Here is a 20,432-nt window from a genome sequence, read left to right as displayed (position 1 = left end):
TCAGGGCCAGCGCCCAGGGGAGCCAGCCGCCTCCAGGCCCTCCGTCTCCAGCTGGTGCCTCTGATCAGAATCAGGGCGGCCACGGCCCCCACGTCTTCCCGAGGGCCAGGCTGGAGCTGCCGGAAACGGGGGCGCTAGGCGCGGGGCGGGCGTGGGCTCTGGCAGCAAAGCCCTTCCCAGAAGGGGCAGCGCCTTCCCAGCACCCGGCCGACCGGCCTCCCCGCCCGCTCCCCCTTCCCGGACGTCCCGGCGCTCTCGCTGCGGCCCTGCCCAGGACGCGCCGGCAGCAGAGGCTGCGCAAATCCCCACTGACAATTCGGGAAACGTTTGCCTCCTGCGCTCAGCCCCGGGGACGCGCTCCTCCCGCTCTGCAGACCAGCTCCTCCTAGCTGGCCCTGGGAAGGGGAGGGAAGAAGCCGCACACTACTTCTTTCTTTGTCTTAGCAGTTCCCAGGAAATCTCCCAGGGTGGGGATTTTCCGCCTCCCGTGCCCCCCTCCCTGGGTCCAGCCCCTGCAGCTGCCCTCAGCCCCTCCGCGATTGGCAGGGCCCCAGACTCGCGCCCAGCCAAGTCCCTTCAGCTACACGACTTGACCTCAGTGCACACCAAGTGGATAAGCCTTGAAACCCATCCATCCAAACATCAGATAAACCTGAACCGAGGGGCATTTCACAAAGCTACAGAAAGATGAAGAAGGGCTGAGGACTGTACCTGAGTGGAAGGACTAAAGAGACGTGATGACTAAACGCCGCCTGATGCCAGATTGCATCTTGGGTCATGGGGAGAAATTGCTGTTAAGGACATAACTGGCAAAAATTTGAATATGACTGTATAATAGATAGTAATATTGCCTCAATATTAAATTTCCTGAATTTGATCATTGAAATGTAAAAGAATGTCCTTGGTTTGGTTTCTCTGAGTATTTAGAGATAAAGAGATATGTTTGAAACTTACTCTCAAAACGGTTGAAAAATAATAGTAATTTGTACATTATTCTTCCTCAAATGATTAAGCATACAGTTCTTGTATGACCAGAGATTCTGCTCCTAGGTATATGCCCCAAGAGAATTGAAACATATGTCCACACAAAATATGGATGAATCTTGAAGACATTATGCTATGTGAAAGAAGTAAGCCAGTAAAGATTACTGATCATATGATTCCATTTAGGTGCAATGTCCAGAATAGACAAACCTACCAATGTATATAATCTACAGAGAGTAGATTAGTGGTTGCTTAGGGCAGAGGTGAATGGGACATAGAAAGGGGATAGTTAAGGGCAGCGCCTGTGGCTCAGTGAGTAGGGCGCTGGCCCCATATGCCGAGGGTGGCGGGTTCAAACCCAGCCCAGGCCAAACTGTAACAAAAAAATAGCCGGGTGTTGTGGTGGGTGCCTGTAGTCCCACTGCACTCTACAGCGAGGGCGGTAGAGTGAGACTCTGTCTCTACAAAAAAAAAAAAAAAAGAAAGGGGATAGCTAAAAGGTATGGGTCCTTTTTCTTTTAGAGGTGATGAGCATGTTCTAAAATTGATTGTAATATATATATAAAACCAGCACATTGTACCTCATGATTGCATTATTGTATACAGCTATGATTTAATTAAAAAAAAGGAAAAAGAAAATAATAAAGTCTGTGTACTACTATTTAAAAAATAAAATAATGATTGCAAGAGGGACTTTACCTAACAATTGCAATCAGTGTAACCTGGCTTATTGTACCCTCAATGAATCCCCAACAATAAAAAATAAATAAATAAATAAAATAAAATAAAGAAAAAAAAGAAAGAAACTTGCATAGGTGAATCAGAAAAAAATAATAGAATAAAAAATAAAATAAAATTGATTGTGATAATGGTTGCACATATCAATGAATATACTAAAAACCATTGAATTGTACACTTTCAGTGGGAGAATTGTATGGCATGTGACTTATACTTCAATAAAGCTATTATAGCAACAATAAAATCTGTGTATGGATAGAGAGAGTGAAAGAGAAAATGAGTGATAAAGCAAATGTGGCAAAATGTTAGTTACTGTTAAACCTGGGGAAAGATATTCAGAAATTTGTTGTACTATGCTTGTATTTGTCCTAGATTTGAATTCAAAATTAAAAATTGATCTAAAGGAGATAGAAACTTGCCCATCTACAGGCTGGTTACAGAGAGGTTGCTGTGAAGTCTCTAGACTCTGACAAGCTGGGCTCCGACCTCACCTCCATTATTTATTAACCATGTCACCTTGAGGAAGTTACTTAAACTCTCTGAGCTTCAGGTTCCTCATCCGTAAAATGGCAGTGATGCTGGGCGGTGCCTGTGGCTCAATGAGTAGGGTGCCGGACCCATATGCCAAGGGTGGTGGGTTCAAACCCAGCCCCGGCCAAACTGCAACAAAAAAAATAGCCCGGCGTTGTGGCGGGCACCTGTAGTCCCGGCTGCTCTGGAGGCTGAGGCAAGAGAATCACATAAGCCCAAGAGCTGGAGGTTGCTGTGAGCCGTGTGACATCATAGCACTCTACTGAGGGCAGTAAAGTGAGACTCTGTCTCTACAAAAAAAAAAAAGGCAGTGATGCCAACAATACTAAACAAAAGAGAACTTTTGTGAAGATTAGAGACACACCAAGCTCTTTTTTTTTCTTTTCTTTTCTTTTTTTTTGAGACCCAGTCTCACTCTATCACCTGGGCTAGAGTGCTGTAGCATCAACCTAGCTCACAGCTACCTCAAATTACTAGGTTCAAGCAATCCTCCTGCCTCAGCCTCCCCAGTAGCTGAGACTACAGGCACCTGCCACAACACCAAGCTAATCTTTCTATTTTTAAGAGAGATGGGGTCTCACTCTTGCTTAGGCTGGTTTCGAACTCCCGAGCTCAAATGATCCTCCCATCTTGGCCCCCCAGAGTGCTAGGATTATTGGTGTGAGCCACCTCTCCTGCCCACACATCAAGTTCTTAATTTTTTATGTGGCAAGTGCTCAGTAAATGTTAGCTATTATTATTTATTCAAAAACAATTTCAAAATAATTTGTTGTTTCCTTTCTTATTACAAAAGTAATATGATCATTATGGAAATTTCTGGAAAATGCAGATATACAAATAAATAAAAATCATCTGCCCCCCCTAAATTCTGTGAAAAATATTGTTAGCATTTTGGGGTATATTTTTCTGGGGTGTGATCTATTTACAGTATGCATAACGCAATATTTAGCATATACATATTATTTTGTAACATGCTTTGTTCACTGTACATAGCAGACATATTCACCACTTATCAGGTATGGGCTTAGTAGTAAGGATTCTGACATGTGTAAGACAGACACTCAGCTCTTGGGAGGGAGTGAACTCTAGAAGTGGGAGAGATGTATTAGCCAGTTATTTGAAGGGACAGTTTGGTGAAATCCACATCGAAAAATAAAGAAGAGGCCTGCCCAACTTAGCCTAGAGAAGTTGAAAGAGCTTTTCACAGATTCTCAGTGAGTAAAAAGACATTTCAGATAAACAGGGAAGTGCTGTCGGGACAGAAGAAATTATGTGTAGACAGGTGGATCATGGTAGGAGGTAAGGTAGGATAGTGTACGGCTGGGACCAGACCATTAAGAGCTTTAAATGCCACACCACTGTTTCTGGAGTACAGCACAGCCTTCAAGAGTTAGAACAGACCTCTAACCTTCTACATCTCCCTCTTACACACGTAATATATTAATAGTATTTAGAGTTCCAGACCTTGGAGTCAGAATGGCTGAGTCCAAACCCTGCCTGTGCTCCTGACCAGCTGTGTGATCTTAGGCAAGTTATTTAACCTCTTTGAACCTTGATTTCTTATATGGAAAAAAAAATAATAGAACCAATCTCTCTAGATTTATGAAGATTAAATGAATTTATAACACATGTAACATGCCTTCAAGCAATGTCTGGCACATGGAAAGCACTAAATACCTGTTGTTATGTTTCACCTCCCATCACCTCAACACTCTCTTCTAGCAGCTGAATCTTCAGTAATTTAACCTCACGAAAGTGTAATAAAGAGCAAGGTGGGATTTCCAGGACACTGGGGTTCACGAGACGAAATTGTTTGCCTGAGCTGGAGGCAGAAGCCCCCTTCCAACTAAACATTGAAGTGGAGAGAGGTCAGGAACAGAGCCTCCTTACTGGTCACTCCTGGGGGCCCTGACTAGCATCTGATCCTCCTACCCAACTGTCAAGAAGGCATCTCCCAGGGCTGTGGCTGGGCTCACACAATTGCCTTCCCTCTTAGGAGAAAACTGTAATGGGAACCCTTTTCTCTAGGGAGGAAATGGGCAGGGAATGACATTTGTGTCCTCACCAGTATGCAAATTATCTTATGAAACAAATGATCTTGCATGAAAACACATCCTGTTTTTTCCAGAACATGTCCCTTAATGTCTAGGGGATCCAATTGGAGTGGTCAGGGTCAGAGCAACTATTCAGGGAGCACCTAATCACCAGCCCCCATCCCTGAGGAGTCAGAGGGGTGGTGGAGAAGGGAAGCAGTAGCCCCAGGTTTGGCAGCTGAAAAAGGAAGGGAGAAGCCTTGTCATTGGAGCAGCATCTGGAGAGCCAGGAGTCCTGGCTTCTAGGGCTGGCTCAGACCCTAACTCACAGCCTGACGTTGAAAAGTCATTTCCCTCTCTAGTTGCCTGATATGTAAAATGAGAAGGTTAAATTAAATCAAGTGTTTATAACTTAGGGTACATATGCCCTTAAATCATAAATGGACTTAGAGAATTGGTGCTGCTCCTCATTGCAAGCAAAATTGCGTACATGTATGTATTTTTCTGTTAAGGTGTGCAAAACTTGTATCAGTTCACAGAGGGATCTATTACCTAGACAAAAGTTTAGGTGATCTCTGCTGTTCCTTGAACTGGGTGCTGGGCAGATGGAAGCTTCTCAAGGACAAGGATGCACCTTTAACATCAGCATGGCATCTCATACCCAAGAGATACTCAATAAATATTTGTTAAATGAATGAATGACACTCATCAAATGCTGAATAATGACCACGGCAAGAGGTGGAGGTGGATGTTGGTACAGGGTGTCAGCTGTGGGGGTGAAGTAGGCTGGTGATGACAGGGCTAGTGAGGGGTCAGGACAGTTGGGAGTAAATGTCTGAGATGCATCCTGGAATCTGCTCAGTTCAGGAGCTCTCTGGCTTGGGTTTCTAGTTTAGACCAAGCACACACACCTCTGGCTCCCCTTGGTTCCTCATAGAAGACTCAGCTGAGCTAAACCCAGACCAAGATTCAGTAACCATATCAGTTTGAGTATAACAATTAAAATTCTCGAGTTTCTCCAACCAGAAAATCCATCAAATGTGAAGAATGTGGCCTAGGCCCTGAGGGCATTGGAATTAGCACTGGAGTGAGAGTAAAAGCAGGGAGCTGGTCTGCCTCCTGAACCTCCCTCCGTGTGCTGGCCCCTTGGACTCCTGGCTGAACTCTGCCACACTTTATCTTTGAGCTCCCCCACTTCGACCATATTTCTCCTTTGCTGACAAATATGCATGAGTTTCTCTACACTGTTCTCACTTGTCCTTAAAATGGCTTCACACATTTTTTATGACCTGGGAAAATGCTGGTGATTTGGCGATTAGGCAAAACACACACACACAGGTTGCCAAAAAAGTATACACATTTAAAGAAAAAACTGTATTAAAATTGTAATGCTCAATATATATATCAATAATGTGTTATCTCATATATAGTATCTTGTATAACTTGTAATTGCAAAAGTCAAATGTGACTTGAATATTACAATTTTAATACAGTTTTTATTCCTTTCTTAAAATGTGTATACTTTCTCCCCCTCCCCCAGGAAAGAATGCACCAAAGACGTTCAAATTTATTTATTTTTTAAAGCAAATGACAAAGACCTAGTATGCCTAGACTTAGCTTTACTTTTTAAACCTAAGCTTAGAATTACATATTTAAACAACTGTCAAAACTTACTAAGATGCCAGCATTCATGCACAGCTAGAAAACATCCTTATTTTATAAACCAGAAACTTATTTTATAAACCAGAAATGTGTTACCATTAATGTGTTAGTATCTTTCACTACTAAATACTGAAAAAAACTGAAATTATTTCTGTAGAAGGTTCATCCTGCAGTGTTAACTTCACAGCAGGCTGACGCTATTTGGTTCACGTTTCAGACACAATGGAAAAGCAGGTCCATGCTGGTGTTAGTGCACACTCTGTTGTACCACTCCTGAGGAGTCGGGGCTCACCTGGAGTACGTTTAATAAAAAAGCAAAGTGTGTACAGAAATTTACAACAATTTTAAAGATGAATAAATGGTCCTATTATGTGGTCCCCCCCTAAACTCAAAGGTCTATGACAAATATGGCTCCGATGAGCAGTTTATAAATACTCAGATTAGGTACAATGATACTGAAAGTCGAGTTCATTTGAAATCTTCAAGAAAAGTTCCTGTTAATCTTCAAATGGTGCTTGTTACAGTTAACATTTCTGTTAAACTCGTGCGTTGAGTCACTTGTTATCCAAGCGTAGCTGCTCCTTACCATTTATTGACAGACTTGAGCTGGCTGTCTTCCTCAACTTCCACTCTTTCTTAACCATTCTCCACGATTCTCTTTGTCATGATCTTTCTGCCATTAACTATTTTTGTAGAAGTTGATATAGACTTGAAGTTTCCCATCCCACTACCACCAAATGATGTGGAAGAGAATGAAGTGAGCCCCCACCCCCACCCCATCCCCGTGATCTGGCCACCTGAATAAAGAAAATCCTGCAGGAAATCCCACAGAAAATCCTGTATAAAAAGAAGAAAATCCACTTCCAAAAGGTGGAAATCCAGTGAAGGCAGAGAAAAACAACCCTGTTCCTCTGTTTCTGCTTCCTTGGAGACCCCTCCAATTCCCAATAAGTCCTCAAATGGGTCTTCAAAGAAGTCAAATGAAAACAGGCCCCTTCCACCAAAGAATTCCCTGAAGACATCCTCTGGGTTACAGAATGGGAAGCCAAATTCAAACGGATTGTCAAAATGACTTCCACCTTCTCCACCATTTAATCGTTCTTTGCCACATTTGTCATGGATGTCCCACTTTTTAGGATCTGACAACACCTCATACGCCTCAGCTACTTGTTTGAATGTTCTCTCTGCTGCTTCTTTATTCTCAGGGTATTTATCTGGGTACCACTTTAGTGCCAGTCTTCAGTACGCCTTTTTAATATCCTTGGCTGAGGCATGTCTCTGCACGCCTAGAACTTCATAGTAATCCACCATGTTTTAAATGATTATTGGAACAGATCTGAGGATGCAGATGGCCAACCACAGAAAGAAGGGAGAGGGCAGTGGCCTGGGGCACCTCTGGGCTCCTTGCAGCTCTGGCATGGCTGCGCTGGTGGTGGTGGATCAAAATGTGTATACTTTCTTTGGCACCCTCTGTATAGACACACACACACATACACACATATGTGTGTGCATATATTCTACTATATACATACATATATGTATGAGGTGGTCAATGTAGGGAGGTGGCCATATACATATATATGTATGTATTCAGTAGAACCTCCATATATACATGTATATATACACACATATATATTATATATATGAGGTGGTCAATGTAGGGAGGTGGCCCTCCATAGTTGGCCACCTCCCTACATTGACCACCTCCTTAAGTTGACCTAATTTTCATAGAGGGGCCATGCACCTCATCTACTTATCAGTACAGTAGGCCTAGTTCCTTATGTTGACCATCTCCATATGGTCACCAGTTTGCTACAGTCCCTTGGGTGATCAACTTACGGAGGTTCTGATGTGTGTTCATGTGTGTATACTACACACACAAAATTGCATATCTACAGTACATTCACAACCCCCAAATATAAATAGTTTACACAAACATATCTTAATGTTTTCTCTAAGTCCATTCTATTTCCCCCCCTTCTTCTTTCACTGTGCCCTCTACAAACCTTCTTTCCCTGCCTTGGGAACTCCTCAATGCTCAGGCCCTGGGTTTCTGCTCTTCCTTTTCTATGGTGGGCTCACTCAGAAAAATTAGCTCTCTTGGGGCTTTGATTAATACTTCTATATCCACAACATAATGGATAGTAGAGAGAAAAAGTCATCACTGGGTAAGGCATAGATTTTTAAAAAAATATCATTCTCACTTTTCGGATGAAGAAAGGATTCAGATGAGTTAGGTGACTCACCCATGGGTCACCCAGCCTAGGTAATCCATCCTTTTTACCCCCTTCTCTTCCACTGTGGCCCCATCTCCCACAGTTGATCTTCACAGCTACAACATCACAAAAAAAATCATCAATCACCAGCAAGTGGGCCAAAGACACTTCTGCCCAACCCCATGCCATGTCCAGGTCATTATCAAGCTGTCATGGGCATGTGTTATGGCCATTCCCTGATGTGACTTGAGGGTTGGCCTTGGGAGGAATCCCAAGCTCCCCATTTGACTTCCTCTTCCTTTCTCTCCTCCACCTCTGCTGAAGGGCATTGATTATTGGCTTTGTCAGCTCTTTGCATTTATACAATATATTAAAATAATGATAGATTATAGCAGTGGTGTGTCCATTTAACCAATATATTAAACTGATCTACTATATACCCAGAACTTTCCTGGGTTCTAGTGATATGGCAGTGAGCAGAATGAATCCTTACCGCATGTTGTAATAGAAATATTGAACAAAGTGTTTCAGCCTTGGATAGGACTTAATTAAATCCATGAAGACAATACGGCCCACATGCTTTCACTGCAGAGGAGACTTATCGTTTTTGTCTGCCCAGAGCAGCATCCCCCTTCTTTGGGGGACCTATTCCTTCATCAAGCCAGCATGTAATTATGAAGAAAGTGCCCATTATATGTGTTGCTCCAGTGTTCACAGCAGTGAGCATGTAACCTGAGTTAGGCTATCATAGAAAAACAGAGGCCCGTTGGCCACTGTGGTTGGTCTAGGAAGTCATATGACCCAGTTGACGCAGTTGAACCAATCAGAATGCTTCCATAGCTTTTTCCTTTTAAATGTTTAAAATTAATTTTGAACATGAAAATTATTCATGAGTATGTTGTCATTGATGAAAATTCAAAACTAACAATCTCCTTCAATCTCAACCCCTAATGTTAGCCTCCAGAAGTAACCGAGGTAGTTTAGTATGAATCCAGACCTTTCTTTATTTGCATACATTTAGATACATCTATTACTATTTTTTTTAATTTTTTTTTGAGACAGAATCTTATTTTATTGCCCTCAATAGAGTGATATAGTGTCACAACTCACAGCAAATTCCACTGTGAGACAGAGACAGTGGGCTTAGGCGATTCTCTTGCCTCAGCCTACCGAGTAGCTGGGACTATAGGCACCCACCACAACACCTGGCTATTTTTTTTGTTGCAGTTTGCCTGGGGCCAGGTTTGAACCAGCCACCCTTGTTATATGGAGCCGGCGCCCTACTCACTGAGCCACAGGCACCGCCCATCTATTACTATTTTGATATTTGTTTGGTTTTTTTGTTTATGTTTGAGTGATCCCATATTATATGTATCATTCTGCAGCTACTTTTTTCATTTACCAGGACATCTTAGGGGCTTTTGCATTTCAGAGTATAAAATACACCATAGTTCAAAGATGGACATTTAGGTTATTCCTAATTTATCCCACATTTAAAATTATAACACACACTGCCAAATTTCCCTCCAAACTGGTTGGGATGATTTATGTTTCCTCCGATAAGGAACATCAGAGCAGCAGGGTCTCCATTTTCCCATTCCCTCACCAATAATCCAGGGGAACAAAGTTGAACATTTTTGAAATCTGTTGATTGAACAATGGTATGTTACAATTTGCTGGATCCTCCCTCGGAGCTGGTGGGGAAGAGTTTGCCCCTTTCTGCTGGTGAGACTGGGGGCAACAGGAGCTCTCAGAACTCACAGCTTTGAGAGCTGATAGATAAATCAACACCCAAATCCTTGAACCTAGCTCTTTTATCCCTGCTATCTCCACAGTCTGGTTTTATGAGCTAACCCCTTCACCTTTAGGGCCCAAGCTAATTAAAGTTGGGTTTCTGTTACTTGCAGCCAAAAGACTAAACTCAAGATTGAAACATAAAAATAATCTTTTTTTTTTTTTTTGAGACAGAGTCTCACTTTGTCAACCTCTGGAGAGTGCTATGGCATCATAGCTCACAGCAACCTCCAACTCCTGGGGTTAAGCAATTCATTTGCCTCAGGCTCCCAAGTAGCTGGTACTACAGGTGTCTGCCACAACACCAGGCTATTTGTAGAGACGAGGGGTCTCACTCTTGCTCGGCTAGTCCTGAACCTGTGAGCTCAGGGCAATCCACCCGCCTCAGCCTCCCAGAGTGCTATGATTACAGGCATGAGCCACCACGCCCAGCCAATAATCATTATTTCCATCATCCTTGGCCTTGAGTTCCCTAAGTTCACATCAATCCTCCACTCTGTCAATGTTCCATTTCTCTTCTCTTCTCTTTCCTTACTCTCCTTCTTCACACATTCCTTGCCCCACGTATCCAGTGGGTTCAGTTCAATCATCAGGTCCTTCACAATGAGCAGAGGGACAGAGCAGGGAACAAAGCCCTTGGGAACTCAGCTGGAAGCAGTATCTGCCTGACTCTCTAGTGGGATCTTCCCGGAGTGAACACAGACACTCTTAGAAGCCAGTTCCTCTGCCTTGGCCTTGTCAGTGATGACCTGGTCTGCATCTCTGTTTCAAAAAAGAAAGGAGAAGAAAAAGAAGGGAAGGAAGAAGAGCAAGAAGAGGAGGAAGAAGGAGAAGGAGAAGAAGAAGGAAGAATTAAGAAACACAGTGGAAGAATCTGCCCTCCCTTTTTGTTTTTAATTATTATACCCACAACACTGAGTGAACACTCATTTTGTTAAAAATCTACATAGCAGTTGTAGCTTCTTAGAGACAGACACAACATAAACACATAAACACAGGCTGTCAGTGTTCTCTTGATGGTAGTATGTGTTTATTGTTTTATTTTATTAACAAAAGAGTGAGAACAGTGTGCTAAATTACAGTCAATCCAAAATAAAAGGGGAGCAGCTCAACATTCACTCCCTGGTGACATCATCTCCACCATTTGTAAAACAGAGCAAGATACTGTCAAGTAACATCTCTGGTTGATGTGACCCATGCTGCTAGGGAGTTCAGATAGGATCTCATTTCACCCTGGCATAATTCTGAGAAGTAGAAATGAGACAGGGACAAGATCACCATCCCAGAAAGGAAGATCACCCTGGAGAAAGAGACCAAGCAGCGAGAGAGGAATGAGACAAAAGCCTCCCCTCCCAAAACTGGGTATCTGTGAGACACTGCCAGAAAACTGGTCTGTCTGGGAGCTTGGGGACAGGTGAGAGGAGGGCACCGAGCCCGCAAGATAGCTGCGCATCCAGTATTTCTCTGGGAGAAGTATCACGTACACTGAGATTCACAGAGAGGCTTGAGAGGAACAACGGGGGCCTCTTGCTATGACCCAGCACATCTTCAATAAAATTAACCCTCTGCCCCCATGTTTTATGGGAAAGGACTTTTTCCTGGAAGCTGGTAAAGGGGTTGAATTTTGCATTACATTGGCTGGGGTCAAAATAGTCACCTCACAAACAGGAGTGTCGTCTGCGAGACATCTATACGTGCATATTTGTTTTCTTCCCTGCTGTACTCCTGTGTCTAGAATAGTGTCTGGCATGTAGTAGATGCTCAGAAAGTATTTGTGGAATAAACGAACACAGCTCTTTTCATTTGCAGTTTCTTCCCAACACACCTCTGTTTCCCTTCTTCCAAGTGTAGCTTAATGGTCAGAGGCTCTGTGTGGCTGACCCACTCTGGTGACCAGTACTACAAGCCTTGGCTCCCCTGGGGAGCTGAGAGGTCCCTGGGATCTTGGTTACGGCAGGCTCCTTCCTCAGCCCCAGCATTCACAGCTCCCTGTCCTGCTGCTCCCAGCAGGGCCTCATCAAGATTCCACTGCACACTCCCTGTCTGGGATGGGTAGAGATAAGAAGCATGGAGAGAAAGCTCTCTTTGCTTAGCCACTGAGAGGCTCCAGCCTGCTGTGTCCGCCCGCGGCTAGGGAAGTGCTATGGACTTTTCAGCCTGCTTTTTTTTTTTCAGCCTGCTTTTTAAAGGCTCTCCCTCTCCCCCCACGCCTTGCTGGAGATGTGGGGGAACTTCACCCAGAGCTCTTGGGAGTCACAGCATGTATGGCTTTTCTTTGAGCTAGGCTTGAAGTCTTAACTCCCACAGGGGTTAGGATATGTGACTACTGTGAAGACTTAATCACTCTCAGCCTCAGTTCATTCATTATAAAGGGAGTGGGCAAAGAGCTGAAAATACCATCTCTGCTCACCTGACAACGGGGGATCAAATGAGGGCAGCTTGACTCTGGAAAGCTCTGGAAAGCCATGGCACTGCTGTTTCTTAACAGCAGGGCTCTGAACAAATACCAAACACAAAACACCCCCTTACCTTCATTGCCTAGATCCAAGGGATAGCTCAGGTCTCCCTTTTCCTCCAGCCTGGAACCCTCAGGGCAAGCTCTGGCTGACTGAGGGCTACAGGCCCCTGAGCTGCCTGAAGTGCCTGGATATGATGCCCTGACAGATGCCACTGGCCATAGGGGAAGAGCCCGGTTTCCTCCTTTATTAAGTCATAGGATCAGAGGCAACAGCTATCCCTCCATCCAGGTGGGAAGGCCACAGGGAGCTTGGTTTAAATGCCTGCTGAGCTGAGCCAGAAGCTGGAAGGCCACCAGGGACACGTGAGGTGCTAGGGCAGGTATGGGTGCAGAGGCTGGTTCTTACTGTGGTCTCAGACAAAGAAAAATCCCCAAGGCCCTGGTATGCAGGGTAGTGAGGCATCTCCTATGGGTTACCAAATTTAGCAAATAAAAATACAGAACAGGCTCGGCTTAGGGTACCAGCCACATACACCGGAGCTGGCGGGTTCGAATCCAGCCTGGGCCTGCCAAACAACAACCACTACAACAAAAAAATAGCCAGGCATTGTGGTGGGCGCCTGTCCTAGCTACTCGGGAGGCTGAGGCAAGATAATCGCTTAAGCCCAAGAGTTTGAGGTTGCTGTGAGCTGTGATGCCACACCAGTCTACGAAGGGTAACATAGTGAGACTCTGTCTCAAAAAACAAACAAACAAAAAACAGAACAGATACCCAGCTAGATTTGAATTTCATTTTTATTTTATTTTTTATTTATTTATTTATTTTTTTTGTAGAGACAGAATTTCACTTTATTGCCCTCGGTAGAGTGCCATGGCCTCACACAGCTCACAGCAACCTCCAACTCCTGGGCTTAAGTGATTCTCTTGCCTCAGCCTCCCGAGTAGCTGGGACTACAGGCGCCCGCCACAACGCCCGGCTATTTTTTGGTTGCAGTTTGGCCGGGGCCAGGTTTGAACCCGCCACCCTCGGTATATGGGGCCGGTGCGCTACCGACTGAGCCACAGGCGCCACCCTAGATTTGAATTTCATATACATATCAGATAGTTTTAAAATATGTCCCATAGAACATTTGGGATATACTTAAACTAAAAATTATTCATTGTTCATCTGAAATTAAAATTTAACTGGGCATCCCATATTTTATCTGGAAAGCCTATTCCCTCTGCAACCCTCCAGGGACAAAAGGGCTCATGTGGCCTGTCCCCTTTCCAGAGCCTGTAGCCACACCCCACTGTAGGTTCCAGGAACTCACCTGAGAGGCTGTTTGCTGGTTGCTTGCCAAGGCTGTGCCCTCGTTTCCTGGGTGGTGACCCAGGGAACCCAGCATTGAGTAGAAAGAAGAGAGTGAACATGACCGAGGGAAAAACCAAGGGTCTTCTCAGATCATTTCACCCTGAGCCAGAGCTTGCACTGAGGGGCCCACCTTCCATGTCCATCCCTGTAGAATAGTGATATTCACTGCCCTGCCAGGCTTCTTAGGGTCTCAGAGAGAATCAAATGAGAAAAGGAATGTAAAACTATTTTGTAAACTGAAAAACTTTTGTGAGAGGTGAAGAATAGAATAAGAGAGCCCTATAATCCTCTGTATAAGCTGATCTCAGATGCCCCCAAGAAGCACAGGGGACAACTATGTGAAAGGACCAGGGAAATTAAGACATTGAGCAGAGACGTGTGGATGGGCAGGTAATGCCTTTTGTGGGGGGTGAGGGTGTCATTACTGGAGCAGTCATAACCTTCTCATGAGGTCTGGGTCTGCATGACAACCCCTGGGAGATGGGAGGTGTGTGTGCAGGACTGTGGGGCTTTGGCTCCCTCCTTTCAGCCCAGCCAGGTGACTCATCCGGAGGTGCTGGACCAGATCTCATCTCCTCCACTTGAGGCTGAACTGAAATGGTTTAGAGGATGTGCCTGGAGGATGGAGACAGCAACACAGTGAGTGAGTCATGGAGCTGAGTCAGAACCCACTCAGCCCCTTTCAGGGCTCTGACGAAGGCTGTGCCAGCAGAATGGCATTCTTCCAGTCTTGCCCCTTCCCTGCACATGTGCATGCGCGCACACACACACACAGTAACTCCTCCAGATCAACGAGCTCACAACGTGTTTCACCTGACTTCCAGCTTCACTTATTTCATAGGTTCAGTGAAATCCTTCTGGGTCTTCCATGTTATGGGCTTTCTTCACTCTCACACTCAGTCACTTGAGTCACTTGTTCATTCATTTGTTCACTGTTAAGATACTGGAATAAAAACCCAGTCTCTGCCTTCAGAGTTCTCCACCCACCAGAGGAAACACATTCTCCATCCAATCCTTGTCACTGCAGAAGAGTGAACAATGTACAGCTGTGGAAAAGCCTCACACACCATCAGTATCCTGGTTGAAAAAGGGGGAATGACGGAGTCCAGCTAGGACACAGCCCATCAAAGTTGGGATGAATGAAGAAGTCACTGCTCTAAACATTTCATCCCAGCACTTCCAAGCCTTAAGACCCTCTACTTCACAGTGGGAACATTGCTTTCTTCTTCAAATTAATGTTGATATTTTGACAGATGTAAGAACAGCCTAAACCAATAATGGTCACAAAACAAGTTCTTTGGGCGGCGCCTGTGGCTCAGTGAGTAGGGCGCCGGCCCCATATGCCGAGGGTGGCGGGTTCAAGCCCAGCCCTGGCCAAACTGCAACAAAAAAATAGCCGGGCGTTGTGGCGGGCGCCTGTAGTCCCAGCTGCTCGGGAGGCTGAGGCAAGAGAATCATGTAAGCCCAAGAGCTGGAGGTTGCTGTGAGCCGTGTGACGCCACGGCACTCTACCAAGGGCAGTAAAGTGAGACTCTGTCTCTACAAAAAAAACAAGTTCTTTTTTTTTTTTTTTTTTTAGTTTTTTTGGCTGGGGCTGGGTTTGAACCCACCATATCCGGCATATGGGGCCAGCGCCCTACTCCTTTGAGCCACAGGCACCACCCACAAAACAAGTTCTAATCTGATCTACTTTTAGTGTGAAGACTGAAATTTAGCTTTGAATCAACAGCAGAAAAAAACACCTGATTGTATAAGAAAACATAGACTATCAGAACTGGGATAACTTAGAAGTCATCTAATTCTAGTCTCACTGCTTCATTTTATAGACGTAGAAACTCAAATCCAGAGAGGAAAAAGGAAGCAGAATCTTTTGATAAATTTCCATCTATTTCTGGGTCTTTAAGTAAATATAATTTTTACTACAAAAATAAACCACAATAGAGAATGAAAAAGAAAGACCACATTTATCTCAACATGTTTGCATTACCATTGATATCATTTTGCTACTATTTCTTTTTGCTTTCTTTTCATACAATTGTGATCATATAATACATTTAATTTTCTGTTACTTTTTAACATTTTGACTTTATGTTCTAAGCATTTCCACCACATTATTAGAGTCCTTATAACCATCATTTTTAATGCGCTCATAATATTCCAGCAAGGAGATGTTCTCAGTTTTTTTCATGATTTACTTAACTATTCCCTTATTAAAGCACATGTAGGTTATGCCTCAAATTATAAAATAAAAACTTGTCCATTTCAACATGTGACCAAATGTAAATGTTTATGCCCTCTGACGCACTAATTCCACTGCTAGAATTATGGAAATAACTGACAGATGTGCCCGGACATGCGCCAGCATATCCACTGAAGAATATGATGGTACGATGCCAGGCAGCTTAAAATGTTATGTGTTTCCATGTCTTGGCTATTATGAATTGGGCTGCAATAAACATTCTGGTGCATCAATGTACAAAGTTATGATTTAACAAAAAATTATAATAAAAAATAAGTTTTAATTTAAAAAAAGTTATGTGTATTAAAGTCCATGAAGAGGGGGCTGATAGGAAAAGACTTCCAGATTTTTCTTTTATTTATTTATTTATTGTATTAAATCATAGCTGTGTACATTAATGCAATCATATACAATGTGCCGGTTTTATATACAATTCGAAAGATTTTTATCAAACTAGTTAGCATAGCCTTCACAGCATTCTCTTAGTTATTGTGTTAAAACGTTTATATTCTACATTTAGTAAATTTCACATGTACCTTTGTAAATGCACCATAGGTGTGGTCCCACCAATTACCCTCCCTTCACCATTCCTCCCCACCTCCTCTCCCTTTTCTCTCCCCTTTCCCCATATTCTTGTGCTGTACTTGGGTAACAGCTTTCATATGAAAGTTATAAATTAGTTTCATAGTAGGGCTGAGTACATTGGATACTTTTTCTTCCATTCTTGGGATACTTTGCTAAGAAGAATATGTTCCCAAATGTTTCCTTATACACTTCTGTTGTTTAAGTTCTTCACAGTAAGCACCTATTACTTTTGTAATTCGCAAAAATTATAAAGATATTTCCATCTTGGAGGGAAAAAGATATCTTGCAGAAACCAGCACCCCATTCTCCTTTGCAGTTAGCACGCTGGTTAAGTGCATCAGAATCTCAGCTCTAAACCTTACATGACCTTGAGTTTTCTGTCAAATGGTAATGATACTAATGTCATAGGGTTATTATGTCACTTAAATAAAATAATTCCTCGAAAAAGCACAAAGCCTTGCATTTAGTAAGTATTAATGAATATTAGCTATATATTTTTCTGACATTTCTTTTAGTCCATGGTGGCCTCTACTCACTATTCCTTACCGCTTGTCCCAACAATATTCAGCCTCCAGGGAACAAAGCCTTCGTGACACCACATCAGCCACATACTCTTCCTACAATTCTGGTAGGAAATCATAAGCCATTAACCCCAGGAGGGGTTAACACAAGAGGAGAAGCAGGAGGGAACAAGTGGCACACGCACGTGTGTAGGCAGTACACTTGAGCATGAACGAATGCCCATCGCATTCCAGAAGGCGATGAGGATGCAAAGCCTTGGAAACTGGCAACAATGAGAGAGCTTGTTTTCAGCAGAGCAACGGCTGGTGGGGGAAGCACCCAGAGAAGTAAAAATAAGAAAGTCAGATTTTTTAAAAAACTGAAATCTCCAAGCACCTGTAATGCTTTGTGCTTATTTTCAGCAAAAAAAAAAAAAGGCAAAACTCGTTTTTGAGAAATAAAAACCAAGTGGAAGAGCACTAAGCTTAGAGGCAGTGGCCTAATAAAGTAAGGGTAAGTGATAGGTCATTGAAGTCAGAGTGCCTGGGCCTGACTTTGGCTTTTCCACAGAGCGGCTCTGTGAACATGGCCAAATTCATGTTTATTGCTTTGTTTGTTTGTTTGGTTGGTTTTGTTTCTTTCTTTTCTTTTTTTTTTTTGAGACACGTCTCTCTCAGTTGCCTTGGGTTGAGTGCTATGATATCACAGCTCACAGCAACCTCAAACTCTTAGGCAAGATCCTCTTGCCTTAGCCTCCCAAGTGGCTGGGACTACAGGCACCCTATGCTAGTTTTTCTATTTTTAGTAGAGAAAAGAGTTTTTTGCTCTTGCTCAGGCTGGTCTCCAACCCCTGAGCTCAGGTGATCCACTCACCTCAGCCTCCCAGAGTGCCAGGATTACAGGATCACAGGCTTGAGCCACCTTGCCCGTCCAAGTTCATCTTTTCCTGTCTCCATTTTGCCATCTGTAACAAGGAAATAATTAGAGTCCCTAGCTTCTGGAGTTGTGAGGACTGAATGATTCTAAATGATGCACATATTATATAAATGTTCTGTTAAGTGCATTTTTTTTTTTTTTGAGACAGAGTCTCACTATGTCGCCCTTGGTACAGTGCTGTGCCATCACAGCTCACAGCAACCTCCAGCCCTTGGGCTGAAGCGATTTTCTTGCCCCAGCCTCCCAAGTAGTTGGGACTACAGGAGCCCACCACAACGCCCAGCTATTTTTTTGTTGTTGCAGTTGTCATTGTTTAGCTGGCCCCGGCCAGGTTGGAATGCCACTCCCCATGCAGTGTCCAGCAGCCCGCTAACCACTGTGCTATGGTCGCCAAGCCTGTAAGTCCATTATTTTTATAATTTTTGTACATGGCCCGTTTGCCCTTGGCCAGTCAGGGAACCCTTTTGAGAGTCCTCCCTGTGGATGTGGTTTTCAGGTTCTCAGGCAAGGCTTCTGCTTCCTCTCTACCCCTCCTGAAGCAGGGGCCCAGGGACAGGAATCCAGGGCCTGCTGGCTTTTCCACAGAAGGGCAGAAGTGGTGAAGGGGTGGGGCGAGCCAGGGCCAGTGGTGACCAGAAGAAGGTTACTGCAGACAGGCAGAAGGAGGCTGACCTTGGGGGCTGCTGCTGCTCGAATGACCTTTGGTTGGAGGCCTAGGAAGGCATCAACGGCCTCCAGGCAGCTCTGGCTATGGAGGAAAGCAGAGGGGTGGGGGGCGGGGGGCAGTGGGGAAGGTAGGCGGCTGTGAGGGAGGCCGCAGGTGGGAGACACAGGGAGGGGTGAAGGGGAAGGGAGAGGGAGGGAGAGGGAGGAGAAAGATGAGGGGGGACGGCAGGGACAGGCAGGAGGGGCGTGAGGACCCTTGGGGAGGGAGGGGCAGGGAGGAGGAGTTGAGGGGGTGGTGAGGGGGACAGTGAGCAAGGGAAGCAGGGGCGGGGGACGAGGGAAGTGGGGGGACCGCGGACAGCCCCGCCGCCCTCGCGGTAGAAGCGCAGCCCGGGCCTCGCGCGCCCTCTCCGGCCGGGTTACAGCTACACGCCTCCGACGACGCGCCAGGAGCCTCAAATGCCACCTACTCCCCGGCCTCTCTCCCAGTTGATGCTTCTATTTTAGGCACCACATTATTTCCTGCTGTGATTTTTTCAGCCTTCTAATTCGGGCTCTGAGGTAAGCCGTGACATCCGCCGCGCGCCGCAGCCCCTCCCGCCCCGCCGCGGCGCTGTCCTCCCCGCGCCGCCCCCTGCGGCCCCGCGCGCTCCCGCCACCTCGGGGAGCCGCCGGCCCGGCCCGCCCCAAAATACGCTCCGGGAGGAGGGCTTCCCCTCCCTGTGCAGGGTGGAGGAGTCTGGGCGAGGATCTGGAATTCAAGGACAGGGACCGGGAATACGTTGCACTGTCGTGTCCCAGACCCAGGCAGGGGACTGCAGATACTTGCATATCAGTGGTTTTCAACTGTTTATTTTTGTTGTTTGTTTTGGACAAGAACCGCTTTGAGAATCTGATGAAGGCCTTGCTCCCTGTGGTTTCAAGTTGGTGCCCCTCCTTGTCGCTGGACCACCGGCCCTGGGGCCCAGAACCTGGGGCAAAAGCCCCAGCTCAGAAGTCGTCAGTACAGCCGGGTCTGCCTCCTCCTGTTTCATCCCTATCCCCCAGACTCAGTACCCCTACTTCCTCTCCTCCTCTCTCCTGCCATCGGCCTCATTGGACTTAACCTACGTATGTTCTTAAAAACGCCTTTGTGGGGTGGCACCTGTGGCTCAAAGGAGTAGAGCGCCAGCCCCACATGCCGGAGGTGGCGGGTTCAAACCCAGCCCCGGCCAAAAACTGCAAAAAAACCCCAAAAAAACCGTCTTTGTGTGTGTTAGGATTTCACCCCCAAATGGGCAGATGGAGGTTCGTTGGAAACTGCTTCCTGAGGCATGCCCCATTCTGCTTCAGTACCTGGATCCTGCTGGCATTCGGTAATGGAAAGGATATTGCACTTGGATTCCAGGAGACAGGTTCAACTCTTTTTTTTTTTTTTTTGAGACAGAACCTCTCTGTCACCCTCAGAGGAGCACGGTGGCATCATAGCTCACAGCAACCTCAAACTCTTGGGCCTAAGCAATCCTCTTGCCTCAGCCTCCTGAATACCTGGGACTACAGACACTGCCTACAATGCCTCTCTAGTTTTTCTGTTTTTAGTAGAGATCAGTCTTTCTCAGGCTGGTATTGGACTCCTGAGCTCAGGAGACCCACCCACCTCAGCCTCCCTGAGTGGTAGGATTACCTTGGAGATAGGTTCCAATTTCAACTACACTTAGTTAGGTTTGTTATCTTGACTTTCCCCAGCCTCCATTTG

At 45.1% G+C, this 20,432-nt stretch overlaps 1 long non-coding RNA gene and 1 pseudogene across 1 annotated transcript; both read right to left on the bottom strand.

Moving 5' to 3' along the window:
- On the bottom strand, positions 1 to 7,266 carry LOC128584276 (dnaJ homolog subfamily B member 6-like; annotated as a pseudogene).
- A 6,079-nt stretch (positions 7,267 to 13,345) lies between these two features.
- On the bottom strand, positions 13,346 to 19,229 carry LOC128583981 (uncharacterized). Its single transcript, XR_008379605.1, has 3 exons — positions 18,704 to 19,229; positions 17,969 to 18,059; positions 13,346 to 17,418 (listed from the first exon to the last, which is right to left on the bottom strand). It is a non-coding gene; the product is annotated as an uncharacterized LOC128583981 (long non-coding RNA).
- Between the last annotated feature and the right edge of the window lie 1,203 nt (positions 19,230 to 20,432).

Source organism: Nycticebus coucang, chromosome 4, assembly GCF_027406575.1.
Source record: "Nycticebus coucang isolate mNycCou1 chromosome 4, mNycCou1.pri, whole genome shotgun sequence".
In the NCBI taxonomy this organism is placed as follows: domain Eukaryota; kingdom Metazoa; phylum Chordata; class Mammalia; order Primates; family Lorisidae; genus Nycticebus; species Nycticebus coucang.
The sequence above is the reverse complement of the archived record's forward strand: the minus strand, read 5'-3'. Positions and strand labels throughout refer to the sequence as shown.